Source organism: Rhinoderma darwinii, chromosome 1 (genome assembly GCF_050947455.1).
Source record: "Rhinoderma darwinii isolate aRhiDar2 chromosome 1, aRhiDar2.hap1, whole genome shotgun sequence".
In the NCBI taxonomy this organism is placed as follows: Eukaryota; Metazoa; Chordata; class Amphibia; order Anura; family Rhinodermatidae; genus Rhinoderma; species Rhinoderma darwinii.
Genome location: NC_134687.1, coordinates 11,295,568 through 11,310,413, shown reverse-complemented (window position 1 = coordinate 11,310,413; position 14,846 = coordinate 11,295,568).

Sequence of the window (14,846 nt, the reverse complement as noted above, 5' to 3'; positions counted from 1 at the left end):
TACAATTTTTTTTAATTAAATACATATTTCCATCTCCTTACTCTATTTTGGCAGCACTTTTGAAAAAATAAAATAAATTTTCAGCAATTTAGAGGACTTACAAATTGAATAATAATTTTATAAATTTTGAAGTACATTTTGTTTTCCTGCACCAAGCCAGGTTTTCAGAGGCTCATAGGTCTCAGAGTGATGGAACCCCCCACAAATGACCCCATTTAGAAAACTAGACCCCTTAAGGTATTTACCTAGGGGTCTAGTAAGTATTTTGACCCCACAGTTTTTTGTTAAATGTAATACATAGCAGGTGAAAAAAAAAATATTTCACTTTTTTTCATAAAAGTATCAGTTGGAAGACCAATTTCTTTGTAAAGCGACCGTGAGAATGAAGAAACACATCCCAAAATCTATCACCCTGTTTCTCCTGTTTTCAAAAATACCCACATTGTGGCCCTAATGTGTTGCCTGGACACACGGCAGGACCCAAAAGGAAGGGAGCACCCGGAGGCTTTCAGGACTCATATTTTGCTTGAAAATGTTTTAGGCCCCACTGTACATTTGGAGAAGCTTTGAGCTGCCAGAACGATAGAAACTCCCCATAAACGACCCCATTTAGAATACTAGACCCCATAAGGTATTTATTTAGGGGTATAGTAAGTATTTTGACCCCACAGTTTTTTGCTAAATTTAATGCATAACAGGTGAAAAGAAAATTATTTCACTTTTTTTATAAAAGTATCAGTTTGAAGACCGATTTTCTTTGTAAAGCGAACATGAGAATGAAGAAACACACCCCAAAATCTATCACCCTGTTTCTCCTGTTTTCAAAAATACCCACATTGTGGCCCTAATGCGCTGCCTGGATACACGGCAGGGCCCAAAAGGAAGGGAGCACCCGGAGGCTTTCAGGACTCATATTTTGCTTGAAAATGTTTTAGGCCCCACTGTACATTTGGAGAGGCTTTGAGCTGCCAGAACGATAGAAACTCCCCATAAACGACCCCATTTCGAAAACTAGACCCCTTAAGGTATTTATCTAAGGGTATAGTTAGCATTTTGACCCCACAGTTCTTTGCTAAATTTAATGCATATCAGGTGAAAAAAATAATAATTTAACTTTTTTCATAAAAGTATTAGTTTGAAGACCAATTTCTTTGTAAAGCGAACATGAAAATGAAGAAACACACCCCAAAATCTATCACCCTCTTTCTCCTGTTTTCAAAAATACCCACATTGTGGCCCTAATTCGTTGTTTGGACACACGGCAGGGCCCCAAAGGAAGGGAGCACCCGGAGGCTTTCAGGACTCATATTTTGCTTGAAAATGTTTTAGGCCCCACTGTACATTTGGAGAGGCTTTGAGCTGCCAGAACGATAGAAACTCCCCATAAACGACCCCATTTAGAAAACTAGACCCCTTAAGGTATTTATCTAGGGGTATAGTTAGCATTTTGACAACACAGGTTTTTCGCTAAATATATTGGAATTAGTCTGTAAAAATTAAAATGTACTTTTTTTCTGAAACAACATAGCAATTTTTATTATTTACAAGGAATAACGAAGAAAATACGTTTGTAAAGCAATGTCTCCCGATTACGACAATACCCCATATGTGGTAATAAACTGCTGTTTGGACCCACAGCAGGGCTCAGAAGGGAAGGAGCGCCATTTGGATTTATGATTTTGCTGGAATGGTTTTCGGTGCCATGTCGCATTTGCAATGCACTGGAGGGACCAAAACAGTGGAAACCCACCAAAAGCGACCCCATTTTGGAAAAACCTTCAAGGAATTTTTCTAGGGGTATAGTGAGCATTTAGACCCCACGGGTCTTTTGCAGAGTTTATTAGAATTAGGGCGCGAAAATTAATATCAAAATTTTTTCCACTAAAATGTTGCATTTTCTCATTTTCACAAGGGATAAAGGAGGAAAAAAACAACCATTTTTTATAAAGCAATTTTCCCCGAGTACGGAAATACCCCACATGTTGTCATACGTTTTTTCATTAGAAATGAATTAACCCTTTCAGGACTGATCCATTTTTTGCTTTCTTATTTTAGATTTTCACTCCTCGCTTTCCAAGAGCCATAACTTTTTTATTTTTCCATCAGTAGAGCGGTGGGAGGGCTTACTTCTTGCGGGAGGAGCTGCAGTTTTTATTGGTACCATTTTTTGGAACATAAAAAGTGATTCAAAAGTTGTATTAAATTTTTTTTTTTAGAGCGAAGGTGACAAAAAAAAAAAAACAGCGATTTTGGCGGTTTCAATTATTAACTTTTTTTAAGGTGTGCACTGTGCAAATTAAATAATGGTATATTGTAATAGTTCGGACTTTTACGGACGTAGCGATACCAATTTTGTTAATTTTTTTACATTACTTTAGAAGAAAAATGCGAAAAGGTGTTTTTTTTTTTAACTTTAAAAAAAAAATAACTCTCACTACTAATAACTATAATTCTTCTACACATTTTATTAATTAATCCCCTTAGGGGACTTGATCCAGCGATCATTGGATCGCTGGTACAATATACTGCAATACTAATGTATTGCAGTATATTGTTATTCTTACAGGCTTCTGTAACAGAGCGATCCCTGTACTTGTCCGTTAGTCCCGGGTGTCAGCTGTAATACACAGCCGACACCCGCAGCGTATGGAGCGGGCTCAGCACGTGAGCCCGCTCCAGACATCAACCGCCGCACCATGACGGGCAATTAAGTCATAGTGCGCAAAGGGGTTAGTGCACAGCGGATGGTTCAAAGTGAAAATTGCAATTTTCCACTGATACGCCATTTTACTGCATAATATGTTGTGCCCAGTTTGTGCCACAGAAGACAAATACCTCATAAAACGTTAAGCGGGTTCTCTCGGGTATGGTGACGCCATATATGTGTGGGTGCAAACTGCTGCTTGGGCACACTGCAGGTCTCAGAAGGGAGGGAGCGCCATTTTGCTTTTGGAGCGCAGATTTTGCTTGGTAGTAGTTTTGCTTGGGGTTTTGCTGGTATCTCAGTTTATAATGTGGGGGCATATGTAATCTGTGCGGAGTACATCAGGGCATAATAAGAGGGTATAATAATGGGGTAAATAAATAATAATTCATAGATAAGTGGCCGGTATTGCACTGATAAATGGCGCCCGATCTTATCTACTTTTGGACACTGCCCATTTTGCATCGTTATATTCTGAAAGCCAGAACTTTTTTATTTTTTCACCACCGGAGCTGTGTGAGGGCTTATTTGTTGCGGGACAATCTGTCATTTTCATTGGTACAATGTTGGGGTACATGCGATTTTTTTTTGATTACTTTTTATTCCATTTTTTTGCAATCCTGAGCAAAAAACAGGAATTCTGACACCGTTTTTTAGGTTTTCTTTTTGCGGCGCTCACCGTACGCTATAAATGACATTTTTACTTTATTCTGCGAGTTCGTATGATTACGGCGATACCATATGTATATAGGTTTGGTCCTTCTTTTTAGCGTTTGCACAATAAAATGACTTATTTATAAAAAAAAAAAATTCTGTGTCACCATATTCTGAGAGCCATAATTTTTTTATTTTTTTGTCAAAAAAGCTGTGTAAGGGCTTGTTTTTTGCGGGACGGATAGAAGTTTTTATTGGTACTATTTTTGGGTACATGCGACTTTTTGATCACTTTTTATTCTTTATTTAGGGAGCAGTGGTGACCAAAAAATAGTGATTCTGTCGTAGTTTTTTATTGATTTTTTTTGGGGTGTTCATCGGGCGGGAAAAATAACATTACAGTTTTATAGTTGGGGTCGTTACGAACGCGGTGATACCAAATATGTGTACTTTTTTAACGTGTTCATTTTTTTTCTATAATAAGAGTCTTATTATAGGAAAAAAAAGCAGTGTTTGTTTATAGAACTTATAACTTTTATTTTTACACTTTTTTTTTAAACATTTGTATTACTTTTATTTACTTTTTTACTTGTCCCACTAGGGGACACTTAGACTTGCAGCTTTGATCGCTGCTAGAGTACATTACACTACACATGTAGTGTAATGTACTCCAACTGTCATTGTGACGTGACTGTCACACTGACAGGAAGCAGAGGAGGAACGGCCGGAGGCTGTTCCTCCGAGGCTTCCGTACATGGCAACCCGGAGGTCATTATCTGACCTCCGATTGCCGTGACAAGCATCGGTAGCCCCCACGATCACTTCGTGGTGGCTGCCGATGTGCTTCAAACCACTTAAATGCGGCGACGGCAATCCGTCGCCGCACTTAAGGGGTTAATTGCCGAAAGCAGCGGCGATGGTCCGCTGTCCGGCGAGACTGATGTGACAGCTGTCTAGGACAGCTGTCAGCGCGGGTCTGTTACTCTGTGTTTACACAGAGTGACAGTTTTAAATACTGACGAAAATGAACGTCCTGGAGCGGGAACTAGCAGCCGACCAGGACGTGCATTTTCGTCCGTAGTCGTGAAAGGGTTAAGACGCGTTTCATAAACCAGTCTTAATAGTAAGAAAAGTTAGAGTAAACTGCGACAGATTTATTAAATGGCTAAATAATAAATAAAATAATAAATGTTTTGCATATTTCGGCCAAGATCGTTTGCCGCAGTTGTGATGCAACGACTGCGGCCATGCGCCATACATTCCTTCCTCCATCGGTCATAAAAAAAAATAAAAAACAAAACGCATACTTACCTCATGTAACGTCCGTGGTCGCTGACCATGAACTCCTTCCATCCAGTCGACGCATTTCTCTCCAGAGATGTCTGAGATGATTGCTCCCAGAGTACCCTGGACTATAAGAAGGGGCCAGCCCCTTCCTCCCATGCCGGAGCGTTGTTTGTCTTATCCAAAGTCTGTCTATGCAAATGGTCTCCTTGTGTTTTCCAGTTCCCAGTGTTCCCCGTACCTGTATCCTGTATTCTGTATCCCGTGCTTTCCTGGTCAAGTGCTGTGCTGAGCTGTAGTCATGCTGTGCTATATTCCACACCTGTCCTGCTACTCCATGCCTGACGTCTACCTGCTGCCTAGTCCCAGCCGAGCCTGCCTTACTACTGTCCGAGCTGCCACGGGTACACTATACGAACTATAGACTGTGACCGGCACCCTGTTGGCCAGCTGCCATACCGTCAAGGCGGTACGATCCAGTGGGTCCACAACCCCAACGTGACAGGCCATGGACCCAGCTTGTCGATCCAAGTCCAAGTTGACGTCACAAGATATGCGGACGGATATGCTAGACCTCCGGTCTTGATACAACCAACTCCTCCAGGCCTTGAACATTATCGCACGTCGGCAGGAGGTGCTAACTGCCGTTCTTCCTACTACACCTCCTGGCAGTGTTGATTGTCAGAATACACCTCCTGGCAGTGTCGATCCCCTTTTATCTTTGCCACTCGACCGCTATGATGGAGACGCAGGGACCTGTCGGGGATTTTTGAACCAGTGCCAGATCCACTTCAGCCTGTATGCAAGGGCATTTTCATCTGATAGCACAAGGGTTGCTTTCATCATCTCTCTCCTCAATGGCATGGCCCTTGCATGGGCGAATCCTATCTGGGAGAGACAAGGACCAGAGACCCGTGACTTCCAGGGGTTCCTCCGGACATGTCGCACGGTGTTTGAGGAGCCTGGACGAGTTTCGTCTGCAGCGGCTTCCTTGCTGAACCTACGCCAAGGAGACTCCTCCGTGTGTGAGTACGCCATCCACTTTCACACACTGGCGGGAGAACTGTTGTGCAACAATGAGGCCCTGGTGGCTACATTTGGGCAGGGACTGTCTCCTAAGATTAAGGATGAACTTTTCGCTCGAGATCTACCGTCTACCCTGGATGACCTCATCCTTCTGGTCACCCTGACTGATATAAGGATCCAAGAACAACTCCAAGAAGTTCCTCGGGAGGGAGGCCTCCCTAGTCCGGTCTGTACCTTGCAGCGAACCCTGCTGTTCTCTGATGCCGACACTCCTAAGGAGGCTGTGAGGATGGACCAGTGTAAGGTTTCTACCCAGGAGAGCCAACGCAGACGTACTTCGGGACTCTGTCTATATTTCGGCCTCGGAGGCCATCTTGTATGTCTGTGTACCCAAAAGTCTCAAAGCCTAGGGTTGGTAGGAGAGACAACCTTGGGTAAAGAAGGACTTCCATTTAAATTATCTATCCCCGTGACCATAGTGTCTGGTGAGAAAACGCATATGGATCACGTATCTGGACTCTGGATCTGCTGCTAATTTCATTCGTAGAGACCTGGTGGATCGTCTCCAATTGCCCACCACCCCTCTGGAGAGGCCGTTGGTGGTTGCATCTGTGAATTGACTACCTCTGCCAGACCCAGTTATTGCTGTGACCAAGCCGCTAAGGCTCCAAGTAGGAGCTCTCCACTCTGAGCTCCTCTCGTTCTTTGTCTTGTCCAAATCCGTTAACCCCATGCTGCTGGGTCTGCCTTGGCTTCGACTACATGCCCCAGTCCTGGACTGGAACTCTGGAGAGTGTCACAACCGTTGCCTGTTACAGATGCGTTCGGCTCAGCCTCCTATGTCTCAGTCATTGGCTGGATTACCTTGTCATTATGCTGCATTTTCGGACGTCTTCAGCAAGAGGGAGGTGGAGACGATGCCCACAGACCAGGCGTATGACTTGTCCTATCGAGCTGATTCCTGGTGCATCCCTTCCCCGTGGTAGGGTATATCCTCTCTCTTTGCCAGATACCCTGTCCATGTCTGCCTATGTTAAAGAGAACTTGGAGAGGGGCTTTATACGAAAGTCTTCCTCCCCGGCAGGAGCCGAGTCCTTCTTCGTCAAGAAAAAGGATGGTTCCCTGCTTCATTGTATCGACTACCGGGGTCTCAACCAGATCACAGTGAAAAATAAGTATCCATTGCCATTAATCTCAGAACTTTTTGATCGTATACGTGGTGCCAAGATTTTTTCCAAACTAGACCTGCGTGGGGCTTCCAACCTAATCCGCATTCGCCGGGGTGACGAATGTAAGACTGCATTTAACACCCATGACGGACACTATGAATAGCTAGTAATGCCCTTTGGCCTGCCTAATGCTCCCGCGGTCTTCCAGGAGTTCGTTAATGGCATCTTCCGTGGTCTCCTCTATGTTTGTGTAGTAGTCTATCTTGATTTTTTTCTCCAGATCCTATGACTCATGAGAGACAGTTCCGTCAAATTTTGCTGTGGTTAAGGGAGAATTGTCTGTACGCCGAGTTGGAGAAGTGCGTGTTTGAGAAAGATGCTCTACCCTTCCTGGGCTACATCGTCTCGAATCGAGGTCTCGAGATGGATGCTGAAAAGGTAAAGTCCGTCCTGGAATGGCCACGCTCTCAAGGCTTGAAGGCCATACAGCGATTTATGGGATTTGCCAATTTTTACAGACAGTTCATCCCAAACTTCTCCTCACTGACATCTCCTATTTCTAACCTCACCAAGAAGGGTATGAACACCAAGGTGTGGACTTCTGAGGCAGCGTCCGCATTCAATAGCCTGAAGAATGCCTTCACGGCAACCTCTATCCTCCATCATCCCGATGTTTCTCTATAGTTCTCATTGGAGGTGGACGCCTCCTCTGTCCGTATTGGTGCACTCCTCTTCCAGAGAGGTTCCAAGGGCAAGTCAATGGTATGTGGATATTTCTCTAAGCTCTCCTCTTCCGCAGAACGCAACTGCTCGATTGGGGATCGGGAGTTACTGGCCATCAAATTGGCTCTGGAGGAGTGGAGACATCTACTAGAGGGCGCAGCTCATCCCATCCTAATTGTTACGGACCACAAGAATCTCACCTATCTCCAGATGGCCCAACGGCTGAATCCTCGTCAGGCTAGTTGGTCGCTGTTCTTTACCAGGTTCCGGTTTGAGCTCCATTATTGCCCGGCTGACAAGAATGTGACGGCCGATGCCTTGTCAAGATCTTTCTAAACAGAGGACACCATGGAAATTCCACAGAAGATTATTGACCCGTCTTGCATTGTCTCTGTCAACCCCCTGCAAGTTGGGAACATTCCTCCAGGGAGGACCTTTGTGCGCCTGGCTGACAGAAGAAGAAGCCTCCTCTGAGGACACAGCTATAGACTGGCAGGTCACGCGGGGACCCATAAAACCCGAGACCTGATTGTCCGTAATTTCTGGTGGCCCACGCTGCCCAAACACATTATGGACTTTATTTCTTCCTGCTCAGTGTGTGCAGCTAATAAGGTCGCTCTCTCCAGACCTGCTGGTCTGCTCCAGCCATTGCCTGTGCCCGATGCTCCCTGGCAGCATATAGCTATGGACTTTGTTATGGACCTACCTCCTTCTGCGGGATGCAGTACTGTCTGGGTGGTAGTGGACCGATTTTCGAAGATGGCCCGCTTCGTTCCGCTGACCGGTCTTCCGTCTGCTCCTCAACTGGCCAAACTATTCATCCAACAAATCTTCCGCCTGCACGGCTTGCCACGGCATATTGTGTCTGATCAGGGGGATTCAGTTCACCTCGAAGTTCTAGAGAGCCCTCTGCGGAATCCTTGGTGTGAAGTTGGACTTTTCCTCAGCCTACCATCCTCAGTCAATAAAAAAAGTAGAAATGTCAGCTCACTCTCCCAGGTGCATGAAGAAGACAGCGATCTCTACGCTATAGAAACAACATTCAGAAGGAAAGGATCAGCACTCCTTGTGGAATTTTGAAAAATAAATCTTATTTATTTGTTTAAATAGCCAGCGGAAAAGTTGAACAGCTTGAAGTGGACAAATTACATAAAGCTTCCGTCCTCTCTGACGCGTTTCTAGCTCTCAAGAGCCATTGCTCATAGAAACTCTATGAGTAATTGCTCTTGAGAGCTAGAAACGCATCAGAGGGGACGGACGCTTTATGTAATTTGTCCACTTCAAGCTGTTCAACTTTTCCGCTGGCTATTTAAACAAATGAAGAAGATTTATTTTTTAAAATTCCAGAAGGAGTGCTGATATTTTACTCCTGAATATACCATCCTCAGTCCAATGGTCAGGTTGAGAGGATCAATCAGATCTTGGAGAACTACCTACGCCATTTCATCTCCAAGCAGCATGATGACTGGGTGCAGCTGCTTCCGTGGGCTGAGTTCTCATATAATAATCACACCAGCGAGTCCACAACGACTACACCGTTCTTTACTGTCTACGGTCCAGCACCCACAAATTCCTATCCCGGTCCCCGGTACGTCTGAGGTACCCGCGGCTGGATCTGCTTTTAGAGACTACTTGCAGATCTGGCAGCAGACTCGATCCTCCATCCTACTGGCAGTCGACCGCATGAAACTGAAAGCTGACAAAAGGAGAACAGAACCTCCTCAATTTCTCCCTGGCACGAAGGTCTGGCTGTCCCCTAGGAATATCCGACTATGGATGCTATCATACAAATTTGCTCCCAGGTTCCTCGGACCCTTCGAGATCCTACAGCAGATCAACCCTGTCGCCTACAAGCTTCAGCTGCCTCCTACCCTCAAGATCCCCAACTCCTTCCATGTCTCCCTCCTGAAGCCGGTGGTTCTGAACCACTATACCAAGACTCATAGCTCTGTGGTTGCCTCCAGCGGTCCTTCAGACACTTTTGAGGTTAAGGAGACCCCGGACATTAAAAAAGTAAGAGGAAGAACCTTTTATTTAGTAGTTTGTTCCAGAAGAGAGGTCCCGGGAGACAGAAGAGAATCTCAATGTTCCTACCCTCATTAAGAGGTTTCCCTCTCGTTCTGGTCCCAAGAGGAGGGGGCGTAAGAGGGGGAATACTGTAATGTCCGTGGTCGCTGACAACGAACTCCTTCCATCCAGTTGACGCTCTTCTCTCCAGAAATGTCTGCACATACGACCGTTCTGTTCCACAGTGACCACCAGGGTGCGCTCGTGAGCTTAGTCCAGACTTAAGAAGCCAAAGCACATGCAGGTGGGAGATTGAGATGATTGTTCCCAGAGTACCCTGGACTATAAGAAGGGGCCAGCCCCTTCCTCCCATGCCTGAGCGTTGTTTGTCATATCCAAAGTTTGTCTATGCAAATGGTCTTCTAGTGTTTTCCAGTTCCCAGTTTTCCTCGTGCCTGTATCCTGTATCCTGTGCTTTCCTGGTCAAGTGGCGTGCTGAGCTGTAGTTGTGCTGTGCTGTATTCCATGCCTGTCCTACTACTTCACGCCTGACGTCTACCTGCTGCCTAGTCCCAGCCGAGCCTGCCTTGCTACTCTCCGAGCTGCCACAGGTACACTATACGAACTATAGACTGTGACCTGTGCCCTGTTGGCCAGCTGCCATACCGTCAAGGCGGTACGGTCCAGTGGGGCCACGAACCCAATGTGACACCTCAGCACTTTAGTTCTTACCTCCAGGTCCCTTATTACTTTAGCGCTGCTCATACAAGGTCCTGACGCTGAGCAGCATCAAACCATTATATACAAGGCAGCATTTTAACATCATCAGTACTGCACCGCATACGACGTCCTGACGTTGCCCGGCATCATTAAGTTCTATGAGAAGAGCTGGAGTAATGAGGGGCCAGAGGAGAGAAGAGGAGCACTGAGGTAAGTATAATTCTTTTTTAATTCTTTTTTTAACATGTCTGATAGGGGGCAGTCTAATCGAGGAGTAGAAAGGTAGGGACCAAGCACAGATTCTATATCAGTTCTTCCCATAGAGTGAAACAATAGCTAGGAGATAGTGTAGATTTCTGCTAAAATTTACACCATTTTCTGGTGTAACTTATAATAAATTTGTCAGACCTTGATGACCACACACCCTTTTAACAAAAAGTTGTGAAAGTTGCAGAAAAGACCAAAAGTCCTTTTGGTCCTTTTGCGACATTCTGCACCAGAAAACTGCCATAGAAATGTTGTTTCAGCTGTGATCTTTTGGAAAACCTGGCAGTGCTTAATTTCCCCGCAGCGCCACCACAGAGAAAATAAGGCATTACACAGTGCCCATTTAAATAAACAGGTTGTCTGTGCAATGCAGAACAGGACAGGTCCTCAAGAATGAGAGACACTCTATGTAACCGCTCTCAACTCTGACAAAAAAAAGACAATCTTGAACAAAGGTCACTGTCTATTAACTCAAGATTCCCTAATAGGGTGTATGAAAATTGGTTCTCTAAACTAGATATCCCCTTTAAGTTAAAGTAACAAAACCTTTACATGGAAGGTGCTGAAATGGGAAATATTTCTGTAAATTATAGTGAACCATCACTGCTTATTAATGAAAAAATACAGACAGAGAGCGCTGCAGAACCACCAGCCTGTGTGTGTTATCGCGGGAGGGAACACAGCGCAAGCCGCCCGGACACTGTCCGTAGTTTTTTGGACAGCGTCAGAGCGAAGAGTATAACGCTCCCTTGCCATTTAGTTAGATAGAAATGCCCCATGAACAGTTCAGGGGTTTATTTACATACCGGGCGCTAACTATAACGGCACCGATATGTAAATGACGGTTGAAGATAAGAAAATAATTTCAAGTGAGGCCGTGTTTGTGAAGCCCGACCTATTACATGCTGCACTCAGCTGCTCATCTATGGACAGGTGAAAGGTTCTCTTTAAGATTGGATTCCAGAAGCCGACTCAGCTTTCCTCAAAAAGAAAATAAAGGTAAAACCTTTTCCTGTGGGTTTTTCTCAAGTGCCTTTTCCGCAGCCGATAAAAATTATGGCATCAGTGACCGTGAACTTCTGGATATCAAACTGGTCCTTGAATAATGGGACCATTTGTTTTAGGAAGTTGCTCATTTCATCACTATATACACTGACCATAAAAATGTACTGTACCTGCAGACGGCACATCATATGAATCCTCAGCAGACTCATTGTTCTCTCTATTAAAATTCTTCCTCCACTACTGACCAGCAGACAAGAAGGTTAGGTCTACACCATCCTCGTAATAGTAACTACTTCTATGGGCCCCAAGACAGCAGGGACCGAATGGGACTGAAATTTAGCCCTGGCATTTGAAAGCACACAGGACCACTTGCTGTGTGGTTTATGTGAAATATGTTTGTGTGCTATGCCTCGTATACGGCGCAAATTGTAAAATACAAAAACGTTTGCTCCCGACATGTTTCCCGGCAACATATGGCATCTTCAGGTGAGCAAAAGCTAATAAGTAGAGATGAGCGAACCGGGACAACCGAACCCGGTTTTGGTCCGAACTTCCGGAAAAGTTCGGTTCGCAGCGAATCCGAACTTCACCGGGTTCGGCCGAACCCGTTTTGACCGAACCCGGCTACATTTTGGCGCCTGCCACATGTTACATCTAAAATGGAGGATTTCACAAGATCACCTAACATCAGGCTACCCCATAATGCCTTGCAAACGGCTCTCCCAGCCAATCGGGAGGCAGCATAGGGGCGGGCTCAAGCCTGCAATAAAAGTCTATGCACGGAGCTCAGCGGCCATTTTACAGACAGGAGCTGTAGGGATGGCATCTCTGTGCAGTAAGGGAAAGCTTTAGGAATCTAAAAGGCAGGAATCCAGAAATCGAAGGGCTCATCCACTACTCACTACTCAGCCAGTGTGTGAATACGCTTTTATAAGGGGCTCATCACCCGTTGCATCCAACTTGCAATACAGGCAGGCTTTGTAGTACTACAACGCCCAGCATTCCCTGAGTCAGTGCACAGTGGCTGATAGAAATTCTCATTCATTGAGATTTGGCAAGCCAGTGTCAGTGTGAATACGCTTTTAGAAGGGGCTCATCCCCGGCCGTTAACATAACAAACAAATAACAATACAACTTGCAATACAGGCAGCCTTTGTAGTACTACAACGCCCAACATTCCCTGAGTACACAGTGGCTGATAGAAATTCTCATTCATTGCCATTTGGCAAGCCAGTGTCAGTGTGAATACGCTTTTAGAAGGGGCTCATCCCCCAGGTTTTGATTCAACTTGCTGCACTCCAGCAGTGAAATGTCTGGTAAAAAAAAGGTTGTGAAAGGACGGGGTAGAGGAAAAAACACTCATGCCGTCTCCTCTTCCAGTCCAAATGTTGGATCTGTTGGTGCCAGACCCAGTACCAGCATTTGTGGCACAAGACATGTGCCCAGTTCCACTAGTAGCAGCTGCCATGTGCCTGCTGGTAGTAGTAGCAGTATCAGAAAGCCAGACTTGTCCATCTCCTCCGGTGGGCGGGTTACTTTAGACAATATGGCCATTGTGGACTGGTTGGCTGGCTCGCGGTCATCTCAGCAGGAAGACTCTGACGATCTGGCTTCAAGCCAGATTTTGTTGGATTCCAGATCCTCTACAGTTCCTTGGCATAGTGACAGTAGTAATATAGGTATTTCTAGCGTTTCCATTCCATCATCTATGTCTTCGCTCCCCCTTCCTAGCGGAAAGCCATCTTTCCTGAGAGTCCTGAGACATCTCCTCGGGTGCGAAGGAAGATACTGAACAACATAGTGATGATGATGATTTGTTTTCCGCGAGTCAGCCAACGGAGTGTGTTGCGGCGGAGGTGGAAGCGGTGTCCGAGACGCATAGCTGTGGTAGTGGGGGTGTTGGTGGTGGTAGCCGTGGTGGCAGACGCAGTAATGAGGGGGGGCATGGAGCCCGCCATGATGTCACATCACATTCACAACACAGTGACAGAAGTGGCGGGGATGATGAGGAAGGCTATGATGATGATGTTGTTTTAGACAGGACGTGGGAACCAGGTGACGAGGTGATGACGGCGTCAGAGGAGGAGGGTAGTAGTGGCGGCACTGGCCGTGATAAACAGCCAAGCCGAGGTAGGGGCAGAAGTCAATCTGCAAAACGTTGCAAAACGTTGCAGCGGTAGGGTCAGCTCAGGAGCCGGTGATGGCGACACTGATGCTGGTGTAGGCTCCCGAAAAAAGCCTGCCAGACAAGGGGCAAGCTCGGGTGGTGGTGGTGGTGGTGGACGTGGTACTACCTCTTTACGGTACTCTGCCGTGTGGCAATTTTTCTGTACCTTCCCGGAGGACGAAAACATGGCACAGTGCCGTATCTGCAAGCAGAAAGTAAGGCGTGGACAGGGCAGCAATGTACGAACTACTGCTCTACGTAAACACATGGAGCGGCATCACAAGGCCATGTGGGACAATCGACATGCCCCACCATTATCATGTGCATCTAATGAAGACCCCTCTTCCGCTGCTGCTGCTGCTCTGAGTCCCTGTCATCTAAGTAGTAGCCAGGCCTTATCCACCATGTCGTTGTCATCATCATCATCATCATCACTGTCATCTACTGCTCCTCCTACGTCCCGTCAGTTATCCATTACGGAATCGTTGTCCAATAAGCAACAATATATACCCAGTCATCCACTTGTCGTGCGGCTTAATTCACACCTGGCTAAGTTGTTGGTGGTGCAGTCGCTGCCGTACCACCTGGTCGACTCCGCCGGCTTCAAGCAATTGATGGCGTGCGCTCAGCCTAGGTGGCGAATACCTAGCCGACATTACTTCTCCAAAACAGCTGTCCCTGCCTTGCACAAGCATGTGGAGGAAAAGGTGTGCCAGTCCTTGCAATTATCCGTGTGCAGCAGGGTACATGCCACATGCCACCGTCGACACGTGGAGCAGCAACTATGGGCAGGGACAGTACATGTCTTTCACGGCCCACTGGGTCAATATTTTGCAGTCCGATGCACCACCGCAGCAATGCCAGGCATTACCACCTCCACGCTTGTATCTTTCTGGTTCAACTCCAGACACCAGGCGCCTACCATCCTCCTCCTCCTCCTTGCCTTCCTCCTTGGAGGTCTTCCCGTCCCCGACAGGACACAGCGTATCTTCCAATCCTCCTCCCTCCTCTTTTCATAGGTGCAAGGTGAAGCGCCACAACACTGTCTTACACCTGCTGAGCCTGGGTGAGAAAAGCCACACAGGGCAGGAGCTGCTGCTGTGCATCAAGGAGGAAATCG